This window comes from Lithobates pipiens, unplaced genomic scaffold (genome assembly GCF_037356315.1).
Source record: "Lithobates pipiens isolate NorthernLeopardFrog02 unplaced genomic scaffold, aLitPip1_a1.2 Scaffold_8, whole genome shotgun sequence".
NCBI classification, from domain to species: Eukaryota; Metazoa; Chordata; class Amphibia; order Anura; family Ranidae; genus Lithobates; species Lithobates pipiens.
Window position 1 is genome coordinate 455895912 of NW_027507903.1, and position 10762 is coordinate 455906673.

Here is a 10762-nt window from a genome sequence, read left to right on the forward strand (position 1 = left end):
GGGCCCTCTTGTTAAAAGGGGTTTCCAGATTTTGATAAGACCCCCACAATGGCTGGCCAGGGTTGTGGGGATCTGGCCCTTGTCCCCATCAACATGAGGACCAGGTGCTTTGGGGTGGGGGGGGGAGAGTCCCCCCATTGTTTAGGGCATGTGGCCTGGTATAGCTCAGGAGGATGCGCCCGCTCGTCCCCCCCCTTTCCTGAACTGCTGGGCTGCATATTTGGATAAGGGTCTGGTATAGATTTTAGGAGGGCCCCAAAAATTAAAAGAAAAAAAAGATTAGTTTTTTACATTTTCTATTGCCAGCATTGTTCTGGTTATATTTCAGCTGTCAGCTGATTACTCATCTTTTGTTAAGGCCACGAGGGTCGGCTTCCCAGCTCGCTGACTAACAACCAGCTATTCTTCACACAGAATTCAAATTGATCGATAATTTTTCGACTGATCCCAATTCTAATCCTTTAGAAAAATTGGAATTTGTTAGAAAATGAATAAACAAAACAAATTTATTTTTTAATGGGTTTCCTTTTATATCTGAGACCAATGGAGTTGAAGCACTTCTAAAAAGCACTCTCCATCTGTCCATCTTGTCAATTTGTGTTTCTGCTCTGGCCAACTCCTTGCCTCCATTCTTGCCTAGGGGAAAATGACATGCACCCTCCTGGGATATCCATCTCAAATAACCCAACAGGCATTACCTTACAGACAGCGGTTGGAGAAGGGCAGAAGTGAGGCTGGAAGACAGACCTGATAGTGTGTCATTGGGGGTTGGCTGCAAGAACCCATAACAGACAACTGGTTACCAATGATCTCAGAAAATAGTGGTGCCGGACCTGAAGTGTAATTGGAGATCATAGTAGGACAATGCTGGATTTGCTGGGCATGTTAGTATAATATTTGAGCATAAGCCAGAGAAAAGGATACATTTCCTTTAAGCCCTAAAGGAATGATGTGCTGTCTCTGCTCTACCCTTTTTCTGCACATGGGTAAGCTTTCAAGAACCTTTGCTACGTGAGAACTTTGGTATCTGAACATAGCATATCACCCTGCAGCCTATACATTTACTGTAGTTGTCAGCCTATGGAAGTCAATATAGATTTTTTTATACAACTGGCTCCCCACAAGGAGAATGTAAGCATGCCAGCTGCTTTATTTTACAGGGAAAAAACTTCTGGATCGAGGAAACAGAGGCAGGTTGACATGTTTACACCTACCATACACCATTACAAATTACAGCCCAGAGTTCTTTCTTTACTGAAGCCTAAGTTATGCTTTAAAATTCTGTATTAAGTACTATCAGATGCCTGTTTTATGTTGTAAGCCATCCCCTGGGATTTTTTACACAGTATTCTGCATAAATAAATACACCTGCATTTATCTTCATGACACCTATCAGAGAGAACACCAATTTTAAATTCACTGCAACCTTAAATACCCGCTCCCCCTTACGATATGCCCTGTCAGTTTAATTAATTGGATGCTCCACTTTGCAGCTTGTCAGGTTTATTTAAAGGCTGCCTCGCACTGTAAATTTACACTTTTGCATCTGATTACATTATTTTTAGCCGAAATTGCACTTTGTCAATGTGTCCAAAGTCTGATATTTATTCATTATGTGTTCTAGGCTGTTTTTATTGTACCTTGCTCCTATTTTGGAGAAGGATTTGTGGCCAAAATTTGTAGCCAGCCTCTCATCTTATTTAGGTTAGAGATCAAGGTTGTTTGTAAGAGATTCAGACAGAGACACTAGAAGACCTGAGCTCAGTTTATGTTTGACAGTTTGGAGTTGAGTGAACTTTTCAAAGGAAGACTATAATTAGTTTTAGGTTAATTTTATTTTAGCTGTCCTTTTTTCAAGGTTTTTCTATCTGTTTTTCTTTACTATGTACGGTATCTCACAAAAGTGAGTACACCCCTCACATTTTTGTATATATTTTATTATATCTTTTCATTTGACAACACTGAAGAAATTACACTTTGCTACAATGTAACGTAGTGAGTGTACAGCTTATTTAACAGTGCAAATTTGCTGTCCCCTAAAAATAACTCAACGTACAGCCATTAATGTCTAAACCGCTGGCAACAAAAGTGAGTACACCCCTAAGTGAAAATGTCCAAATTGGGCCCAAAGTGTCAATATTTAGCGAGGCCACTATTATTTTCCACCACTGCCTTAGACCTCTTGGGCATGGAGTTCACCAGAGCTTCATAGGCTTCCACTACTCCATGACAACATCACAGAGCTGGTGGATGTTAGAGACCTTGCGTTCCTCCACCTTCCGTTTGAGGATGCCTCACAGATGCTGAATAGGGTTTAGGTCTGCAGACATGCTTGGCCAGTTAATCACCTTTACCCTCAGCTTCTTTAGCAAGGCAGTGGTCATCTTGGAGGTGTGTTTGGGGTTGTTATCATGTTGGAATACTGCCCGTCGGGCCAGTCTCTGAAGGGAGGGGATCATGCTCTGCTTCAGTATGTCACAATACATGTTGGCATTCATGGTTCCCTCGATGAACTGTAGCTTCCTAGTGCTGACAGCACTCATGCAGCCCCAGACCATGACACTCCCACCACCATGCTTGACTGTAGGCAAGACACACTTGTCTTTATACTCCTCACTTGGTTTCCGCCACAAAAGCTTGACATCATCTGAGACAAATAATTTTATCTTGGTCTCATCAGACCACAGGACATGGTTCCAGTAATCCATGTCCTTAGTCTGCTTGTCTTCAGCAAACTGTTCTGAGTGGAACCTGTCCTGTTAAACCACTGTATGGTCTTGGTCACCGTGCTGCAGCTCAGTTTCAGGGTCTTGGTAATCATCTCACAGCCTAGACCATCTTTATGAAGAGCAAAATTTCATTTTTTTCAGATCCTCAGAGAGTTCTTTGCCATGAGGTGCCATGTTGACCTTCCAGTGACCATTATGAGAGAATGAGAGTGATATCACCAAATTTAACATGCCTGCTTCCCATTCACACCTGAGACCCTGTAACACTAACAAGTCACATAACCAATTTGGACATTTTCACTTAGGGGTGTACTCACTTTTGTTGGTATCGGTTTAGACATGAATGACTGTGTGTTGAGTATTTTTGAGGGGAAAGCAAATTTACACTGTCATACATGCTGTACACTCACTACTTTACATTGTAGCAAAGTGTAATTTCTTCAGTGTTGTCACATGAAAAGATATAATAAAATATTTACAAAAATGTGAGGGGTGTACTCACTTTTGTGAGATACTGTATACATAACAAAATATTACAGTGCACACATGCAAAAAATGACATTTAACTCCTGCAAGGCTATTTAAAACACCTGAACACTTTAAAAAAATATGGGGATTTGGTCACACCCTATTGCTATATGGTGCTTAAGCCCGCTTACTGCAACAGAGTGCACAATTATTAGTGGATACTATGCTATCCATATGTAGCACCCTCTACCAATAGGTAAATGCTAGTAATAGTTTTTTACTAGGAACAGTCAGCACAGGCAAATTTAGGCAGGCCTATGGTGGAAGCTAGGCCTGTCTGTCTTGATCTGGGGGCTGGGAGTGGTCAGAGTAGCAGTGGGTGTGACCATCTGTGCTCTAGTTTATGGGCGCCTCCCCTACTTCCAGGTAGAAGATTCTGGAAGAGGGGCTGGGCCTGCAACTGGAGTAGCAGGCAGCTCATGTGGGAGCCCTGACCAATCCTCAATTGGTATTGGCTGGGAGTGGGCCTCCTATATAAGCTGAGGTGATATGCCACTGGGAGGAGTTGTCGGCTGAGGGAAGTGAGGAATTGAATGCTAGGCAGCAGCAGGAGGGCACCCCCATCTGGGGGGTGTACCAATCGCAGGAGGAAGTCCGGGGAGATCTGTGAGGGAATTTTGCCTCTACATGGTCATTGGCATTGTCTTTATCACCACACGATCGGTGGCAAAGAACTCCTGGAGCAGAGAGATGGTGAAGCTGTCGGAACGCATGGTCCAGTCAAGTTCCTCGTCAAGGACTCAGGGGGCAGTGGAAGGTTGGTGAGTGTTACCACAGTGGAGGGCTGGATGTGCCAGGAAGTCTGTGAGGGAACTTTGCTTCTACATGGTCATTCGCAAACTCTTCATTCTTCACACTGTGAATTATGAGGAGTACTGGAACAGAGATGAGACTGTGGGGATCTGTTCCAAATCTATGTAGCCTGAGGGCACAGGATTTGCTAGATTGGGCTGGCTGTGAACAGTAGTCCACCATCCTAAGAAATGCTTTTAACCTACTAGGACCCACGGGGAGAGGTACTGCAGGCCTTAGGCCTAGTAGTAGAGAGCAATCAGAGCCTAATTAGGGACTTATTCAGAGTGGGTCCTCGTCTCTCAAAAGAAGATGATGTGAAATGACTTTAACTCAGTAACTTCAAGTTTGTGTAGAAGGAAACAAGTCTGTGTGGGAGGAAACAAGTTTGGGCAGGGGCTGAAAGAGTTCTATTACCATCATTTTTACACGGTCAAAAGTGATGTCTTCATCCTTCACATGGTGAGGGATGGGGAATTCTTAAGAGAGATAGTCTGTGGAAGTTAAGCAGAGGAGGAGCAACAGTCTGCATGGAGATGCAGGAGGAGATTCATACTCAGTTTATATGTACATCTAAACTTCTGGCTCTAATTTTGTGCTGTTGTGCTTAAATCTTCAAAATATGATGGCAATGATAGATTCTATGGGCATCCCATATCCCTATTCCCTATCCAAGTTGTACCCCACAATAAAACAACAACAAAAAAAAAAAACAGCAAAAGACTGTTCATTGTCTCTGGAAGTCATGTATGAAGTCTGGCAACGGGGTGAATTGGTGCATTGTTTGTTACTAGCGGCAACTACATTGGAAGATCATGCTTCTCTGAACCACGGGAGAATATACTCCTTTATATGTAACTAAAGGACTTCTCCTATAACACAGGTGGACACTAATGAGAGGCACTGATGAGGGAGTGGGGTGCTCCTGCCCAAAATTTAATCCGACTTACCGTGACAAAGTACCCTATGGATAGCTTAGGACCCGCTAATAATGGGGTACTTTGTCGCAGTAAGTGGGCTTAAGCACCATATAGCCATATGGTGTGACCAAATCCCCATATTTTTTGAAAATGTTAAAATGTTCAGGTGTTTTAAATAGCCTTGCAGGAGTTAAATGTCATTTTTTGCATGTCCAAAAACGTATACAAACTTGAAAAATATATGCATAAAAATGTTACTACTAGTGTAGCAAGCATGTTGTAATGCAATTTCTCCTTTTGGCCACAAGATGGAGGCAGAGAAATGCTGACTGGTCCTTCCAGAAAAGAGAGAGAGAGAACACTGGGAAAAAGGGAAGTTTCAGGAAGTGCTGAGGAGACAGAAGAGAGGGAAGTACTGAGGTAAAAGAGAGAGAGAGTGCTGACAAGAGACAGAGGAGAGGAGATTGCTTAAAAGAGAGGGAGATACCAAGGCTCAAAAGTCCTTTGCTGGGACACAAGGACACATAACAGTGAGGAGAGGAGAAGTGTGCGAGGGGAAGGAACTGAGGTGCCAGAGTGAGGAGAGAGACACACGTGTTCCTCAACAGAGGAGGAGGGATATCCTGAAGCCCGGAAAAAAGAGTCTGTGAGTAGAATAGAATAATGGTCTGAGGAGAGAGAGAGACTCTGGCAGCATCAGAGGAGGAGAAAGCCAAGCTTTTCCAGAGACTGCCAGGAGAGTGTTGCCTGGAGACGGAGGCGTGAGGACGCCTGAGGGGAACCAGGAGCAAAGACAGCTACGTGGTCCACTACTATTTAGCCCAGCGACCCTATTCAGCAGCCCAGCACCACTCAGCACAGCACAGACGTCCCACACCTTTCAGGGATCGAGATACCCATCCGGGTATCCGGTCGGCCGCTGCCTGTTCACCTTTGCGAACTACGCTACCAGTCATCTCCAACAGCCATCTGCAAGAGATCCAGTGCCTTACAACATCGCTAGAAGCATCAGGAGCCCGAACCAGTACCTGGGACTATTGTTGTGTCATCGCACAGAGGACTGGTAAGTGGGTGTAAACCCAACATCCTTCTGGACACCATACTGACATTGCATGCAGACACCAATTTCCCTTTTTAGTGTCATGGGATGCTTGTTTGGAGCTGCCATCTCTAGTAGTTTGCCCTTTTAAATCTACCTAACGAAACATTCTTGAGGATTACTGCTCTGCAAGCTTGTTTAAACCTTCTCTTAAAACAAGGGCCCCACTGTTTGCTAGCAGAAGACACTAGTATTCTTCACCTTAGGACCTGCAACATTACAGAACTGTGCTTACTGTACTTGTGCAACCCTTTTCTTTTTGTTGTGTGTTTGGCTTTAAAAGGTATTTGCAGCCCAGAAGAAGCTGAGAAGTTGACAAGTCTTCTCTCCTCCTTCTCAGCGCCTGTGTTAAGGGCATATAGATTACTGCCCTTTCTATACCTGCAGTTGCTAAAAATTGAAAGTTGTCTTTTCTAATGTATTAGTTATTTGTAGCAAGGTTTAACAGTGTTGTAAGTTTCCATATGCTTTAAACCATGCTAATATATTCAACTTGTTTATCACTACCAGGTGTGTATCTATTTTTGGTGATAATCCACAGCCAGGATAACGTTATTTACCACGTGTCCTTAAATGTGTCTGCAGTAATTTTATTTAACCAGGTGTGCCAGAGGGGCTGAGGTCATTCTTGGAGTTGAGGCAGAGATCAGAGAATCCAAATTCACCAAGCAGTTCTTTCGGGGGTGGCGCTACACTAGATTTATATAAACATCAATGGGTAGCTGTAAGTCATGTTTGAATTATGGACAAAGTGGCCACCAGTAGCGTCCATACACTTGATTTCAGTGAACTACTGCATGAACACCATTGACTAGAGCACCCATTCTCAACCAGGGTCCTGTGGAACCCTGTGTTTCCTCCAGAGGTTGCTACGGGTTCCTTAATTTGTGGCTGATGAACAACCCATTTGACGATGTCTACAGAGTTGAAGGTTCAGCACCACTTAGCAAAGACAGCAGCGTAACACCAGTATCGTTTTAGCTGTCTTTAAGGGGGACATTCTTCCTATTGACCAGCAATATAAGGGGCATTGTTCCTATTGAGTCCTGATGAATTGGTTTTAGTAAGGGTTCCTCGAGAAATTTAAATTATTTTTGTGGTTCCTCTAGGGTTAAAAGGTTGAGAAAGCCTGGACTAGAGTGTCCACAGGAATTGCTCTGCATGATGTTTCAATTTCTTCCCCTAGTGTAGTCAATATTGGTGGTTTTCTACGGTACACCACATCCTTTAGTGTTCACAGATAGAAATTGAGGGATGTTAAGTCCGAGGAACGTGGAGGGAATTAAACAGCACCTCTATCTCCTATCCAACACACTGGCAGAATGTCATCAAATGCTCTCACATCTTAGTGGTAGTGAGGTGGGGCACAATCTTTTTGGAAGTAAAAACCACAGGAATGGCCGGTAACATGATGACATCAACAATGGTGCAACTACTGACATCTTTAGGGGAAACATTATACTACACCTTGCTGACATAATTCAATTTGGGTTTTAAAAAAGTGTTGAAGTGTGTATAGATTTTTTTGGGCCCCTCTGTTTGTGTGTGTGTGTGTGTGTATCAACCATCGCCAGCATCTGATTTACATAATGCAGGAATACCTAGGGGCAAGATCAGACTTGAACACCTTTCCCACCGAAAATCCTCTGGGTTACTGGGTCTTGAGGATGGATCACTGGGCAGAGCTTGCACAGTATGCAATTGAGCTACTGGCCTGTCCTGCATCCAGTGTTCTTTCGGAAAGCACATGGAGGGGCTGCTGGAGGGGTTGTAACGGATCACAGAGTGTGCCTGTCCACAGGCTCTGTTGATAGGCTCACATTTGAAATGTCAGATCCCTTCAATACTGCCTATGCTGATGCTGACTGACTATCCTGTTATGCTGGGTGACTATCCTCTTCCTCCTCAATGATCATGCTGATCAATAACCAGTGTGTAAATCGACAACAAAAAAGAACATCATAATCTCAACGCATTTCATGAAACATAGCTCGCTTCATCGGGCATTTGATGTTGCTGACAGGATGTCTGTAAGTTAAAACCTAATATAATAGACTACCTCCAAAAAGGTGGAAAGAAAAATGAATTAAAAATCAAAACCAAAACCGTACAACTGGTCACGTTGAATCAAAGGTCCACACTAGGGAAAGACTACTGCTCCCAACGTCAAAAGATACCCACAGCAGAGGTATCTGTCCCAGAGGCTGTGGAGACAGGGGAGCCAGCCCATTGATAAACCAAGGGAAAAATGAGGAACAATAAAGAGGCAAGGCTGAGGCATAAAATCTAGGAGATCACTCATCCCTATAAATAGAAATAATTAAACAATCCTCTAAATGATTATATCTGAAAGTGTCAAGACCCAATAAACATAAAAAATTCCTTAAGAGGCAAGCCCAATATAAAGTTTAGCATTCGAAAAGAATAAAAACATATTCATTCCCACCTAATTACTACAAAGGTTAGCAGAAAAAAAGAGGAAAGAAATGAAGCCAAGTCCAGAAAAAAATATCAAGAAACCAAAACACAAACAGGAAAAAAAAAAAAAAAAAATTTTTTTTACATAGAAAACAGGAGCAATTGTTCTTTGACTTATTCATTAAGAATATATATATACTATACAGACTGCACTATATACTCTGCAGAAAAACTGGGCCTTAGGTGTTGATGGTGCCAGAACACTGTAACCTCTCACAGTTACTCTTGTCTGTCAAATATTATTTCAAAAATTGTATTTACATGGCCCTGTTAAACAGGGGCAGAAAAATTGGGCCTTTGGTTTTGATGATGTCACAACACTGCAACCCCTCACAGTTACCCTTGTTGGGTGCAGGAACTGGGCCTTAGGTGTTGATGGTGCCAGAACACTGTAACCTCTCACAGTTACTCTTGTCTGTTAAATATTATATAAAAAATTGGAATTACATGCCCCTGTTAAACAGGGGCAGAAAAATTGGGCCTTGGTTGGTGGTGATGCCCTAAACCAAAAATATTGTTGGAAGCTAGCATCATCATAATTGAAGAGGAATAGGATAGGCAGCATAGGCAGTCTACAAAGGGATCCCAGATCCATAGCAAATTCGGTCAGTTACATCAGCATCAGGTGCTTGATAGCTACTGATCCAGGACTGATTCATTTTTATAAATGTGAGCCTACCAACAGAGTCTGTGGACAGGCGCACTCTTTGATCCGTTACAACCCCTCCAGCAGCTCTGAATGTGCAGGACAGGCCAGTAGCTCGATTGCATATTGAGCAAGTTCTGGGCAGTGGTCCATCCTCAAGACCCAGTAACCCAGTGGATGCTCTGTTGGAAAGGTCTTACCCCTAGATATTCCTGCACCATATACTGCAGACCAGTCAGCCGGCCACCTTCTCCACCGCTCTTCCTCTGACCAAACGAAGCCTCAGAAACATGTTGTGCAGCACCAGGAGTTGGTACCCTCCTGGGGTCTGGAAATGCGTTACACAAACATATCTTCAAGGCCTCCTGAAGAAGTTTCATCCTCTGCTCTGTCTGCGAAGGCAGGATGAGTTCTGCAACTTGGGCGGTACAGTAGTGTAGTGCTTAGCATTCGCGCCTAGCAGTAAAAAGGGTTACTGGTTCGAATCCCAACCACGACTCTACCTGCCTGGAGTTTGCATATTCTCCCTGTGCCTGCGTGGGTTTCTTCCAGGTACTCCGGTTTCCTCCCACACTCCAAAGACATGCTGGTAGGTTAATCGGCTTCTGTCCAAAATTGGCCCTAGTATATGAATGGGGACCTTGGATTGTGGGCTTCTTGAGGGTAGGGATTGATGTGAGTGTGCAATGTACAGGGATAGGGACAATTGTAGACACTCACTTAGGTTGAACTGGATGGACTGGTGTCTTTATTGAACCTTACTATGTAACTTTACCCTTGTAACGTGGATCAAGAAGAGTTGCCAGACAGTAATGATCCCTCTCCTTGATACCATGAATCCTAGGGACCTTTCTCAGGCTTTGAACAATCAGGGAGGCCATGTAGCGTATGTTTGCAGAGGCAAACAACCTCCTCCCAGCCATGTACAACTTCTTGGGTTTCTGGGGACTGAAAACCATCCCTTGAAGACTGCTGCGATTTATCCTCCACATCCATGCTGACACAATCCTCCTCCTCTTTTTCCTGTGTGTTTGGCAACCCCGCAGGAATGCTATCTGGATAAAGGGGGCCTTGAGAGGAAAGGAAGTCCTCCTCTTTCTCCCACTGTTTGGCCTCAAGTGCCCTCTTCAAGATTCCATGAAGCGTGTGCTCCAGCAGGAAGACTAGAGGGACAGTGTCACTGATGCATGCATTGTCACTGCTCACCACCCTTGTGGCCTCATCATATGGTGACAGGACAGTGCATGCATCCTTGATCAGTAGCCATTGGTGTTGCGAAAAGAAGCCAAGCCAACACTGAACCCTGTCCTGCATCCTGCCCAGCTGCCAGCAGAGTTACCCAGTGTGCCATGAAGGAAAGGGTAACGTCCCTGCCCATGCCTGCTGGACCATGAGTCAGCGGTAAAATGAACCTTACTGGAGCCCTGTGTGACTACTCACCCGTTAATTGGCCCCTCGCTCGCCGAGATGGATCTTTTTTTCACCTATCCCACCTGACTAACTTCCCTTCTCCTATGACCCCAATTGTTGGACATCCTAGATTCCCTCCAGGCCTGTATGATCAGGCCTT